Consider the following 12,826-nt stretch of genomic DNA (forward strand, 5'->3'; position numbering starts at 1 on the left):
ACCAGTGCAGACTTCTCCTCCAGCTCTTACATGTGGAGCCGGCTGTACCCTAATGTGCAGAGTCCCGGTGCCCCCCAGGACTGAGTCCTGTCCCCTCTATCACACAGTCCCTGCTCCCCCATTACCGCTCACCAGTGCAGACTTCTCCTCCAGCTCTTACATGTGAAGCCGGCTGTACCCTAATGTGCAGAGTCCCGGTGCCCCCCAGGACTGAGTCCTGTCCCCTCTATCACACAGTCCCTGCTCCCCCATTACCGCTCACCAGTGCAGACTTCTCCTCCAGCTCTTACATGTGGAGCCGGCTGTACCCTAATGTGCAGAGTCCCGGTGCCCCCCAGGACTGAGTCCTGACCCCTCTATCACACAGTCCCTGCTCCCCCATTACCGCTCACCAGTGCAGACTTCTCCTCCAGCTCTTACATGTGGAGCCGGCTGTACCCTAATGTGCAGAGTCCCGGTGCCCCCCAGGACTGAGTCCTGTCCTCTCTATCACACAGTCCCTGCTCCCCCATTACCACTCACCAGTGCAGACTTCTCCTCCAGCTCTTACATGTGGAGCCGGCTGTACCCTAATGTGCAGAGTCCCGGTGCTCCCCCAGGACTGAGTCCTGTCCCCTCTATCACACAGTCCCTGCTCCCCCATTACCGCTCACCAGTGCAGACTTCTCCTCCAGCTCTTACATGTGGAGCCGGCTGTACCCTAATGTGCAGAGTCCCGGTGCCCCCCAGGACTGAGTCCTGTCCCCTCTATCACACAGTCCCTGCTCCCCCATTACCGCTCACCAGTGCAATCTTCTCCTCCAACTCTTACACGTGGGGTCGGCTGTACCCTAATGTGCAGAGTCCCGGTGCTCCCCCAGGACTGAGTCCTGTCCCCTCTATCACACAGTCCCTGCTCCCCCATTACCGCTCACCAGTGCAGATTTCTCCTCCAGCTCTTACATGTGGAGCCGGCTGTACCCTAATGTGCAGAGTCCCGGTGCTCCCCCAGGACTGAGTCCTGTCCCCTCTATCACACAGTCCCTGCTCCCCCATTACCGCTCACCAGTGCAGACTTCTCCTCCAGCTCTTACATGTGAAGCCGGCTGTACCCTAATGTGCAGAGTCCCGGTGCCCCCCAGGACTGAGTCCTGTCCCCTCTATCACACAGTCCCTGCTCCCCCATTACCGCTCACCAGTGCAGACTTCTCCTCCAGCTCTTACATGTGGAGCCGGCTGTACCCTAATGTGCAGAGTCCCGGTGCTCCCCCAGGACTGAGTCCTGTCCCCTCTATCACACAGTCCCTGCTCCCCCATTACCGCTCACCAGTGCAATCTTCTCCTCCAACTCTTACACGTGGGGTCGGCTGTACCCTAATGTGCAGAGTCCCGGTGCTCCCCCAGGACTGAGTCCTGTCCCCTCTATCACACAGTCCCTGCTCCCCCATTACCGCTCACAAGTGCAGACTTCTCCTCCAGCTCTTACATGTGGAGCCGGCTGTACCCTAATGTGCAGAGTCCCGGTGCCCCCCAGGACTGAGTCCTGTCCACTCTATCACACAGTCCCTGCTCCCCCATTACCGCTCACCAGTGCAGACTTCTCCTCCAGCTCTTACATGTCGCCGCTTCCTAAATGGAAAAAACAGCAATGTCTAGCATGGAGTTGATTTTTTGATGGAATGATGTCACCGGAAGAGGCGGAGCCTCCATCCGTCCAGTCAGTCAGTCAGTGACAGACTGAGCTGCCTGCAGCGGAGGGAGAATGTGAGGCCGCGCCCCAGCACTGCGACCTATCACCTCACACTGAGGGCTACAGCGGAGAGAGCGGGAAAGGAGGAGGAGCCGGAACAGCTACACACTACACTGTACACTGCGGAGCCTGCGGCCAGGACCTGTGATGACGTCACTGTCACATGATCACTACATGGGGGAGGAGCACAGAACAGCTACTCACTACCGTTCTGGGTAAACACTAGACTGTATTGGCTCCCTCAGGTGTGACGTCATTTCCGGGGGCGTGTTCTGACTTAGCAAAGGCAGGAAGAGAAGACGCCATTAGACATTTCTCTCAGCTTTATGCCGTCTGTCTGCTGCAGGCAGCAAAACCAGAGGTCAGAGTCCTCCATGACAAACAGGAGGGTTTATTAATGGGTTGACGTTTTCTTAGATTTTTGGGTGAGGGGGCTGATACTTGGGGCTGTTTAGTGGGATTTGAGGGTTAATGTTGGTGGGGGTGAATGCACTCTGTTAGGGTCTGGTTGGGTTCCTGGGGGGGGGTTATATAGTGCTAACATATTCCGCAGCGCTTTACAGTGTGCACTGTCATCACTGTCCCCGGTGTTATGGACTGCAGTCAGTGGACCTGGAAGGAGCCATACAGTCTAGGCTCAACCATTCTGGGACCCTTTGGGAGTTCTCCTTCCAGGACCTGTGATGATGTCACAGTCATGTGATCAGTCACATGGTGCACGTTTGCTCTGCTGATGTGTATAACTGTGAAGAGCTGTAACCCTGCTCTCCTGTAATGACCATAGACAGGATAGAGATCCCCCACACTCAGTATAATATTCCTGGGACATTCACATTTTCCTCTTCCAGTGGGGTGTACTTAATTCTGTGCACTCTATGTCCTATTGTGGGTCTCTGTTGGAGAAATGGGACAGGAACTGAGAGCGAGGATGAGGTCTCATTGCCATACGATTACAGACAGAAAACCCCTTTTACCTGTGGCCAATCATTCCTGTGATCGAGGACACAACCTAAACAATATGAAAGTTGTTATATTAACCCCTTTTCAACCGCCGATACACCTTATAACGGCACTGGGAAATGATATTACAGCGCTGCCCCACAGCTGAAATTGCCACTGGTGGCGGCTGTACCTGACAGCTGAGACCCTTCAGTGTCGGCCCCTGCTGGTTTTGGATACAACTGGGGCCGATAAACCCCTTATCCCCTTAATAACCGGAGCTTTTTTCTTATTTTCATTTTCCACTTCCCTTCTTCCCAGAGCCATAACTTTTTCATATTTCCGTCAATATGGCCATGTGAGGGCTTGTTTTTTGCAGGACGAGTTGTACTTTTGATCGACACCATTGGTTTTAGCATGTCGTGTACTTGAAAAAATTCCAAGTGCGGTGAAACTGCAAAAAAAAGTGCAATATCACACATTTTTTTGGGGCTTTTTTGCTAGCTTTACTAAATGCTAGAACTGACCTGCTATTATGATTCTCCAGGTCATTACGAGTTCATAGACACCAAACATGTCTAGGTTCTTTTTTTATCTAAGTGGTGAAAAAAATTGAGCCATTTTCCGATACCCGTAGCGTCTCCATTTTTCATGATCTCGGGTTGGGTGAGGGCTTATTTTTTGCGTGCCGGGCTGACCTTTTTAATGATATCATTTATGTGCAGATACGATCTTTTGATCGCCCGTTATTGCATTTCACTTCAACGTAGCGACGACCAAAATAGCATATTTTGCGGTCGGAACTGACTTCTGGTTGCCCAAAAGCCCCTTTTCTAAACAGAAGTCTGGGTGGAGTATGTTGTTTGGTGGAGTACGTTCCTTACTCACTTTTGTTTCTGGATCTCTCGTTACCTTCCTGTCTATGGGAATAGATCCGGCTACAAACAAGACAGAAGACCTTGGGTCTGGGTTAACAGTTCCGACTTTACTGTACAATTCATTTACACGTGGCTGCAGCATACAGATTAATAGTCTTTATAGTGATGTTCCCTTGGTTTTCCGCTCCGTCATACCTTATGCCCTACCTCTCCTGAGACCTACCATATTTACCAGACCAGGCTGACAAATTCTTCATCAGGGAGACAGAGACGTGACTGTCACGGTCCTGTTAAGGTCGGCATGTAGCTGCCGCTGAGCAAGGACTCACCCACACTGCAGAGGGGCCCGGGGTCAGACACGGCCAGATAGTTCAATCAGAGAGGACCTGGAGAAGCTAAAGTCAGTGAGCAGTGAAGGACCTACGGTCATGTGACCACAAGGGGGCGGGGCTTAGCGTCCTGCTGTCAGAGATAGGCAGAACACTAATACAGGAATTCTCAAAGTCAGACAAACCGGGTCATACACAGAGATAACAGTAAAGTACCAGGGATGAGACAGAACAGAGAGTCTGGGCCAAGCAGAGATCAAAGCCAAACAGACATAGAAGGTACCAAGCAGAATCCAACAAGCAGTACCCAGAGAACAGACCGAGTCATACACAGAGTATCAGAAAAACAAGAACACAGCACAAGCACACTCAGGGGTCACCACACTATGCCAAGGCGAAAGTATAAGTGACGGGGATGGGAGCGTCCTGAGGCTATAAGAAGCCTCTCCCAGAACCAGGGAGAGGCCACAATCATAAGCCCCAGGTGTGCAGGTAAGCCTGCACTGGGATCACAACCTTTAACCCCACAAATGCCAGTCATCAGCACTGGTTCCAGACATTAACCCCATGTGTGCGAGTCAAACCCGCACTGAGATCATGATAGTGACTTTCTATATCTTTTCTTGGCTTTAACCCCTTCCTGACATCAGACGTACTATCCCGTCCATGGGACCCGGGCCCCTATGCCCATGGACGGGATAGTACGTCTACCGCGATCAGCGGCGCCCACGTGGTGAGCGCCGCTGATCGCGGCCGGGTGTCAGCTGATTATCACAGCTGACACCCGGCACAATGTGTCAGGGGCAGTCACGGACCGCCCCCGACACGTTAACCCCTTGCACACAGCGATCAAACATGATCGCGGTGTACCGGGGGTTAAAGGGAAGCATCGGCAGGGAGGGGGCTCCCTCCGTGCTTCCCTGAGCCCCCCACGGCAGCACAATGTGCAGCGCTGCTGCGGGGGGCTCCTTTCCTGCAGGCCCCCGAATCCAAGATGGCGACGGGGGCCTGCAGGAAGCTGGCTTCCTCAGTGCCTGCAAAGTGCAGGCAAGAGGAAGTCTTCAATGCCTGTGACAGATTGCTGATCTGTCACAGTGATCTGTGATGTGACAGATCAGCGATCTGTCACAGGACAGTGATGTCCCACCTGGGACTATTTAATAAAGTAAAAAAAAAATATAAAAAAAAGTGTTAAAATAAATTTAAAAAAATCGCCAAATAAATTAGAAAAAAAAAAAATTCCCCCAAATAAATCCATTTTTTGGAAATAAAAAAACAAAAAAAAACAAAAGTACACATATTAGGTATCGCCGCGTCCGTAACGACCCGCCCTATAAAACTGTCCCATTAGTTAACCCCTTTAGCGAACCCCTTAAAAAAATAAAAATAAAAAACAAAGCAAAAAATAATGATTTATTATCATACCACCAAACAAAAAGTGTAGTAACGCGCGATCAAAAAGACGCATATAAATATCCATGGTACCGCTGAAAACGTCATCTTGTCCCGCAAAAAATGAGCCACCACACAGCATCATCAGCGAAAAAATAAAAAAGTTATAGCTCGCAGAATAAAGCGATGCAAAAATAATTATTTTTTATATAAAATAGTTTTCATTGCATAAAACCGACAAAACTTAAAAAAAAGACCTAAATGAGGTATCACTGTAACCGTACTGACCCGAAGAATAAAACCGCTTTATCAATTTTATCGCACGCGGAACGGTGTAAACGCACCCCCCAAAAGAAATTCATGAAACGCTGGTTTTTGTCCATTCTGCGTCCCAAAAATCGGAATAAAAAGCGATCAAAAAATGTCACGTGCCCGAAAATGGTACCAATAAAAACGTCAACTCGTCCCGCAAAAAATAAGACCTCACATGACTCGGTGGGTCAAAATATGGAAAAATTATAGCTCTCAATATGTGGTGATGCAAAAACTATTTTTACAATAAAAAGTGTCTTTTAGCGTGCGACAGCCGCCAAACATAAAAACCCGCTATAAATAGTAAATCAAACCCCCGTTATCACCCCCTTAGTTAGGGAAAAATAATAAAATAAAAAAAATGTTTTTATTTCCATTTTTCCATTAGGGTAGGGTTAGGGCTGAGATTAGGGTTAGGGATGTGTTGGGGTTCGGGTTGGAGTTAGAATTGGGGGTTTGCACTGTTTGGGCACATCAGGGGTTCTCCAAATGGAACATGGCGTCTGATCTCAATTCCAGCCAATTCTGAGTTGAAAAAGTCAAATGGTGCTCCTTCCCTTCCAAGCTCTGCCATGCACCCAAACAGTGTTTTACCCCCACATGTAGGGTATCAGCCTACTCAGGTCAAATTGCAAAACAATTTTTGGGGTCCAATTTCTCCTGTTACCCTTAGGAAAATAAAAAATAGGGGGCAAAAATATCATTTTTGTGGAAAAAAATGATTTTTTTATTTTCACGTCCGAGCGTTATAAACTTCTGTGAAGCACTTGGGGGTTCAAAGTGCTCACCACACATCTAGATAAGTTCCGTGGGGGGTCTAGTGTCCAAAATGGGGTCACTTGTGGGGAGTTTCAATAGTTTAGGTACATAAGGGGCTCTCCAAACGCACATGACACCCGCAGACCATTCCATCAAAGTCTGCATTCCAAAACGTCACTGCTTCCCTTCCGAGCCCCGACGTGTGTCCATACAGTAGTTTTCTCCCACATATGGGGTGTCAGCGTACTCAGGACAAATTGGACAACAACTTTTGGGGTCCAATTTCTCCTGTTACCCTTGGGAAAATAAAAAAATTGGGGACTAATTGATCATGTTTGTGTAAAAAATACGATTTTTTTTATTTTCATGCCCTGGCATTATAAACTTCTGTGAAGCCTTTGGGGGTTCAAAGTGCTCACCTCACATCTAGATAAGTTCCTTAGGGGGTCTTGTTTTGAAAATGGGGTCATTTGTGGGGGGTTTCCACTGTTTAGGTACATTAGGGGCTCTCCAAAGGCAACATGACACCCGCAGACCATTCCAACAAAGTCTGCATTCCAAAACGTCACTACTTCCCTTTCGATCCCCGACGTGTGCCCATACAGTAGTTTTTTCCCACATATGGGGTATCAGCATACTCAGGACAAATTGGACAACTTTTGGGGTCCAATTTCTCCTGGTACCCTTGGGAAAATAAAAAATTGGTGACTAAAATATCATGTTTGTGGAAAAAATAGAAATTTTTTATTTTCGCGCCCGGGCGTTATAAACTTCTGTGAAGCACTGGGGGGTTCAAAGTGCTCACCACACATCTAGATAAGTTCCTTGGGGGGTCTAGTTTACAAAATGGTGTCATTTGTGGGGGGTTTCCACTGTTTAGGTACAACAGGGGTTTTCCAATCGCGACATGGTGTCCGATCTCAATTCCAGCCAAAAACGTCAAAGGGCGCTGCTTCCCTTCCGAGCTCTGCCATGCACCCAAATAGTGGTTTACCCCCACATGTGGGGTATCAGCGTACTCAGGACAAATTGCACAATAACTTTTAGGGTCCTGTTACCCTTGGAAAAATAAGAATTGAGGGTGAAAAGATCATTTTTGTGGAAAAAATATGATTTTTTTAATTGTACGGCTGTATGTTATAAACTTCTGTAAAGCCCTTGTGGGTTCAAAGTTCTCACCACATATCTAGATAAGTTCCTTGGGGGGTCTAGTTTCCAAAATGGGGTCACTTGTAGGGGGTTTCCACTGTTTAGGTACATCAGGGACTCTCCAAACGTGACATGGCGTCCGATCTGAATTCCAGCCAATTTTGCATTGAAAAAGTCAAACGGCGCTCCTTCCATTCTGAGCTCTGCCATGCGCCGAAACAGTCGTTCCCCCCCACATATCAGGTATCAGCATACTCAGGACAAATTGCACAATAACTTTTGCAGTCCAATTTCTCGTGTTACCCTTGGTAAAATAACAAAAAATTGAATCTGAAGTATTTTTTTTGTGAAAAAAAGTTAGATGTTCATTTTTTTTTTTAAATATTCAAAAAAATTCCTGTGACGCACCTAAAGGGTTAATAAACTTTTTGAATGTGGTTTTGAGCACCTTAAGGGGTGCATTTTTTAGAATGGTGTCACTTTTGGGTATTTTCTATCATATAGACCCCTCAAAGTGGCTTCAAATGTGATGTGGTCCTAAAAATAAAATGGTGTTGTAAAAATGAGAAATCGCTGGTCAACTTTTAACCCTTATAACTTCCTAACAAAAAAAAATTTTGGTTCCAAAATTGTGCTGATGTAAAGTAAACATGTGGGAAATGTTAGTTATCAAGTTTTTTGTGTGCAGTATCTCTGTGATTTAAGGGCATAAAAATTCAAAGTTGGAAAATTGCGAAATTTTCAAAATTTTCGCCAAATTTCCGTTTTTCTCACAAATGCAAGTTATTTGAATGAAATTTTACCACTAACATGAAGTACAATATGTCACGAGAAAACAGTGTCAGAATCACTGGGATCCATGGAAGCTTTCCAGAGTTATGACCTCATAAAGGGACAGTGGTCAGAATTGTAAAAATTGGCCCGGTCATGAACGTGCAAACCACCCTTGGGGGTGAAGGGGTTAAGCCCAAAACTGTCCCAGCATCTTGATGTGGCTGGAGATGTGCCCTCATTGTAGGAATCTTGTGCTGACTGAACTCGTTCTTCTTTGCTGCACGTTCACTGCACTGGAACCTCCTAAGGCTACTTTCACACTTCAGGCTTTTTTGAATCCGGATATACATAGTGTATGTATATGTAATAAACTATGTAAGTGGCAAAAAAACGTTTTCAACAAAAACATACTAAATAACATTTGCGAAGTCTATGAATTTGTTCTAAGAAATATAATTGCCTCCATCAGATCCTCCTTCATAGATGATCTCAAATCTGACCTAATAATTTTAAGGCCAGAGAACAACCTCTCTACACTAACCTGGGTTGGAGGCAAAGCCATAACCACATGGGCAACATCTCTAACAATTTCCGGGTATGAAGGAATTGCCTCATGCACAGTCAGTTTTGATGAACGGTTGAATTTTTCTATTTCTTTGAGAGCAGTGAAACATTTTGCTGAAATGTGGTCAATCTGCTTGCTATAGGAGACGGAGTGAAATCTTTTTCCTTGCGGCAACGCTTTGCCTGCTCCATGTAATCCAAATACTTGTCAAAGTCAAACTCCTCATCTGATGAGGATGAAGATACGGCAGCAGTAGCACTGTCAGTCCTCCTGTAGGGCACTCATCCTAACTGCTACCTCAGTCAGAGCTTCTTTTCCTTTAGTAAGTTGTTGATCAAGCAGTGGGCAGCACGGTGGCTCAGTGGATAGCACTTCAGCCTTGCAGCGCTGGGGTCCTGGGTTCAAATCCCTCCAAGGACAACATCTGCAAGGAGTTTGTATGTTCTCCCCGTGTTGTCCCGAATATGTTAGCGCTATATAAAAATAAAGATTATTATTAGATTTATTATAGTATACGATGACTTAGGTCCACATAAACAGCTGCCAGAAAAATTTTATTTTCCAGTAGCTGTGTCTCTCCGTTTCATTGAAGCAGAAATGCCATCTGCGATTAAACCACCTCTTTGGGACAGGCAAAATAGCAAGTTCTTCCACTCCCTTATGAAAATGCCAGGAGTTAAATCCTCAGCTTGTAATTTTGTAGTCACGGTAAATGGGTGATTAAGCAATTCCTTCAATTCAGCCACCTGTGTCCAATGACCTTCATTTAGGGTTACCTGAGGGTTCGCCATATCTAAAAGAAACGGTTTTAGTTCAACCTTTGTTTGCAATTACAGAGGTCAGGTCAGACATTTCCTGTAGATTTTGTTTATCTCAGTTGAAGTGTACCTATGATTAAAAAGTTTCAGACCTCTCCATTCTTTGTAGGTGGTAATCGACAGTATATCAAATACATACTTTCCCCACTGTATAATTTTATATAGAAATAAAACAAACTTTGCATAAATCAATAGCACAGATGACAACTATAAAGTTTGTAAAATATGTTATTAGATAGATTTACTTTGAATTTCCAAGGCTTTTCTTAGGGTACAGCTAACTAAATGCCTCACAGTCTATGAAGAGGGAAGGAGGGAGCAAGTTTGTTGTGTATCATTCCCAAAAGTACATGAGCTCAAAGAAAAAACAAACAAGCATCAAGCATACAGAGAGAACATACAGTATACTGGATTATTGATTTATGCACAGTTTATTGAAAGTTTAAATATGCTTTAAGAAGTAATTACCTTAATCTTGTTATCCTGTTCACTCTAGCAATTCTTCTGAGATGAGTGTAGGCCTTCCTTCTTTCTGAGTGTGTTTACTTTGTACCCTTGTCTGTAGTGGAGGAGCTTCACTGGTGCTGGAGTGCAGCAGTGACTTATCTCAGCTAAGACAAAGCAAAATCCTCAGGCTACATTCACACCATTGGTGTAGCCAGGATCAAAACTGGGGGGGGCAGAACCTCATACTGCACACCTCTGCTGCTGCAGAACCTGATATTGCACACCCCTACACTTGAAAATAAAGCCTGCACCTTAAGAAGATGTGGTGATGAATGCAGTCTATTTATTCCAACTATCAATTGATGTTGATGTGTTACTGAAGACGAGCAATGCCTGTCCTTGGCATCCTTTTGGGCAGCTATGAGGTGTACCTGACCGTGGAGCCGGGCGGGAGGACGCAGGATCGCCTGGTGTGACAGGTAAGTAGCGACCCCCTTCCCCAGCGATGTCGCTGGTGATATCTGCCTATGTGGCAGCTCACTAGCGACCTCTTAGCGATGTACCAGCGATCCTGACCGCGTCATATCGCTGGTCGGGATCGCTGGTACATCGCTAAGTGTGACAGTACCTTTAGTCTGTGTGCTACCCGGCTTTCATTCTTTTTGGTACAGATAAGATATGGATAGACAGATATGGATAAATGGATGGATAGAGCAGATTTCTAATCTGCTTTTGCTATTGAAAACATTATCTATGAGCTCAAAAGCCTTTCAGGTGATGCGGTTTTTTAAAAAGCTGATCTGCATTTGCACCTGAAAAACGTATCCTCAAAAAACGCTGTGTGTGAATGTAGCCTTAGATCAGGAATAGAACAGCCATTTATAGAACATTTCATAACTTTCCCAAATTCCTATGAAAAAATGTTCAGCACATTCTGCATTGAACTACTGTACCCAATTTATTATATATTTTAGGAGTCGGTCCATTTTATACCGACTCCACGAAAATGAGCACCGACTCCACAACTCCGACTCCACAGCCCTGGTGCAAACTGTATATCTACTGTTTGGTTCCACTAGTGGACAGACCTCCTGTATTCCCAGGGACTGCTTTAACCATAGCCTGTAGGAGAACCGAACCGAACACACAACACGGGACAAAGGGATAAAACATAACATTACTTTTTATCACACTAATAACATTAATAGATAAAACGTCACACAACATCCTAACAACACTTCGTTGTCATGAAGTCAACATCTCTCCCCCCCCCCCCCAACAGAAGGACCCCCAGCAAGGCACCCTATGACCGAGGCAACCCCTACAGCAATCAATTCGATATGGACTTCACCCCCCAAAAAAATTTATCAGCCTGTTATTCCAGATTTCATGAGCAACCCAGGAATCCACTTTGATGCTACTGGCCTCTCTAAAATGGACTTTTCCTTTCAGTGAGGAAATAATATATCTTATGGTGGCCAGACAAATTTGTATGCCCATGAATTTTTCACCCAAGATACCACGTCGTTATCAGTTGCGTAACTACAGAGTTATGGGTCCCGATGTTAACTTTCAAATGAGGCCCCCCCCCATGCCAAAATATTTAAAATATTTTCCACCCAAATTCACATTTTCCCTATTCATTTTGCACACTATAGTTTTGTTGCAATGTTTTATAGTAAGATATTTAATAAATATAGGCATAGTTAACAGGGTTGCCACTAGGAATTTCAGGGCCCCATACTGGCAAAATTTTCAGGGCCCTCTTTAAATTCCACCCAGGCTCCACCCTAGCCCCACCTCCACCTCTCGAGCCTTCCACAGTCCCACCACCTTCTCTTGGAAAAACTTAACTTTTGCACCACATCCTCACCAATCACATATTTACAGTTCCCATCACCACATACGTAGACAGCAGCTTTTCTTTCGGCCAAAAGATTTTTTAATCAGTCACCACCACAAGGTAGACTATTTTAGCCTGGCCCTACTCTACTGTAACTTACTAAACATTTGTTAAAATATCCAATACAATTTAGGTATATTGTTATTTATTTTTAAAATGACTAATAATATCACAAGGGACAAGTACCACCGCACCATGACCAGACCACATAGTACCACCATATAGTGATCAAATGATACCACATACAAGAGACAAATACAATCACGCCATGACCAGATCACATATAACCACCACAGTGACCGAATGCTACAATACTGGTCATTAATAAAAAAAAAAACATAATCATGCCATTATACATAGAACTGTACTTGCTATATAGTGTCCTTGTACAGGTAATACAGTGGTCACCAGTGACATTATACACAGGAGCTCTGTTTATAGTGTCAGTGTACAGGTAATACAGGGATCACCAGTGACATTATACACACAAACGCTATAGTGTACAAGTAATACAGTGATCACCAGTCACATTATACACAGGAGCTCTGCATACAGTATATAGTGTAAGTGTACAAGTAACACTTACTCACCGGTGACATCTCTAGTTGAAGTCCTTCATCTTCGCTTTTCTTCATCTAGTTCAGACTGCCATCACTTCTTCCAGCCAGGACTTGTCTCTGCAGAAAAGAACACAGTTGGGCAGCACGGTGGCTCAGTGGTTAGCAGCGCTGGGGTCCTGCAGTTCGAATCCCACCAAGGACAACATCTGCAAGGAGTTTGTATGTTCTCCCCGTGTTTGCGTGGATTTCCTCCGGGTATTCCGGTTTCCTCC

The 12,826-nt window shown here is 45.4% G+C and overlaps 2 protein-coding genes across 2 annotated transcripts in view; one reads left to right on the forward strand and one right to left on the reverse strand.

The window, feature by feature from the left end:
- LOC141073609 (uncharacterized) overlaps positions 1-1,851 on the reverse strand; it is a 75,112-nt gene extending 73,261 nt beyond the window's left edge. Inside the window, exon 1 of the mRNA XM_073560910.1 lies at positions 1,568-1,851. The gene's annotated coding sequence lies outside the window, so the exon portion shown is untranslated. The remainder of the gene's footprint in view (positions 1-1,567) is intronic.
- A 90-nt stretch (positions 1,852-1,941) lies between these two features.
- Positions 1,942-12,826, forward strand: part of LOC141073435 (uncharacterized) — a 77,947-nt gene continuing 67,062 nt past the window's right edge. The window contains exon 1 of the mRNA XM_073560644.1: positions 1,942-2,090. The gene's annotated coding sequence lies outside the window, so the exon portion shown is untranslated. The remainder of the gene's footprint in view (positions 2,091-12,826) is intronic.

This window comes from Dendrobates tinctorius, unplaced genomic scaffold (assembly GCF_039654945.1).
Source record: "Dendrobates tinctorius isolate UK_male_01 unplaced genomic scaffold, ASM3965494v1 ptg000014l, whole genome shotgun sequence".
NCBI classification, from domain to species: Eukaryota; Metazoa; Chordata; class Amphibia; order Anura; family Dendrobatidae; genus Dendrobates; species Dendrobates tinctorius.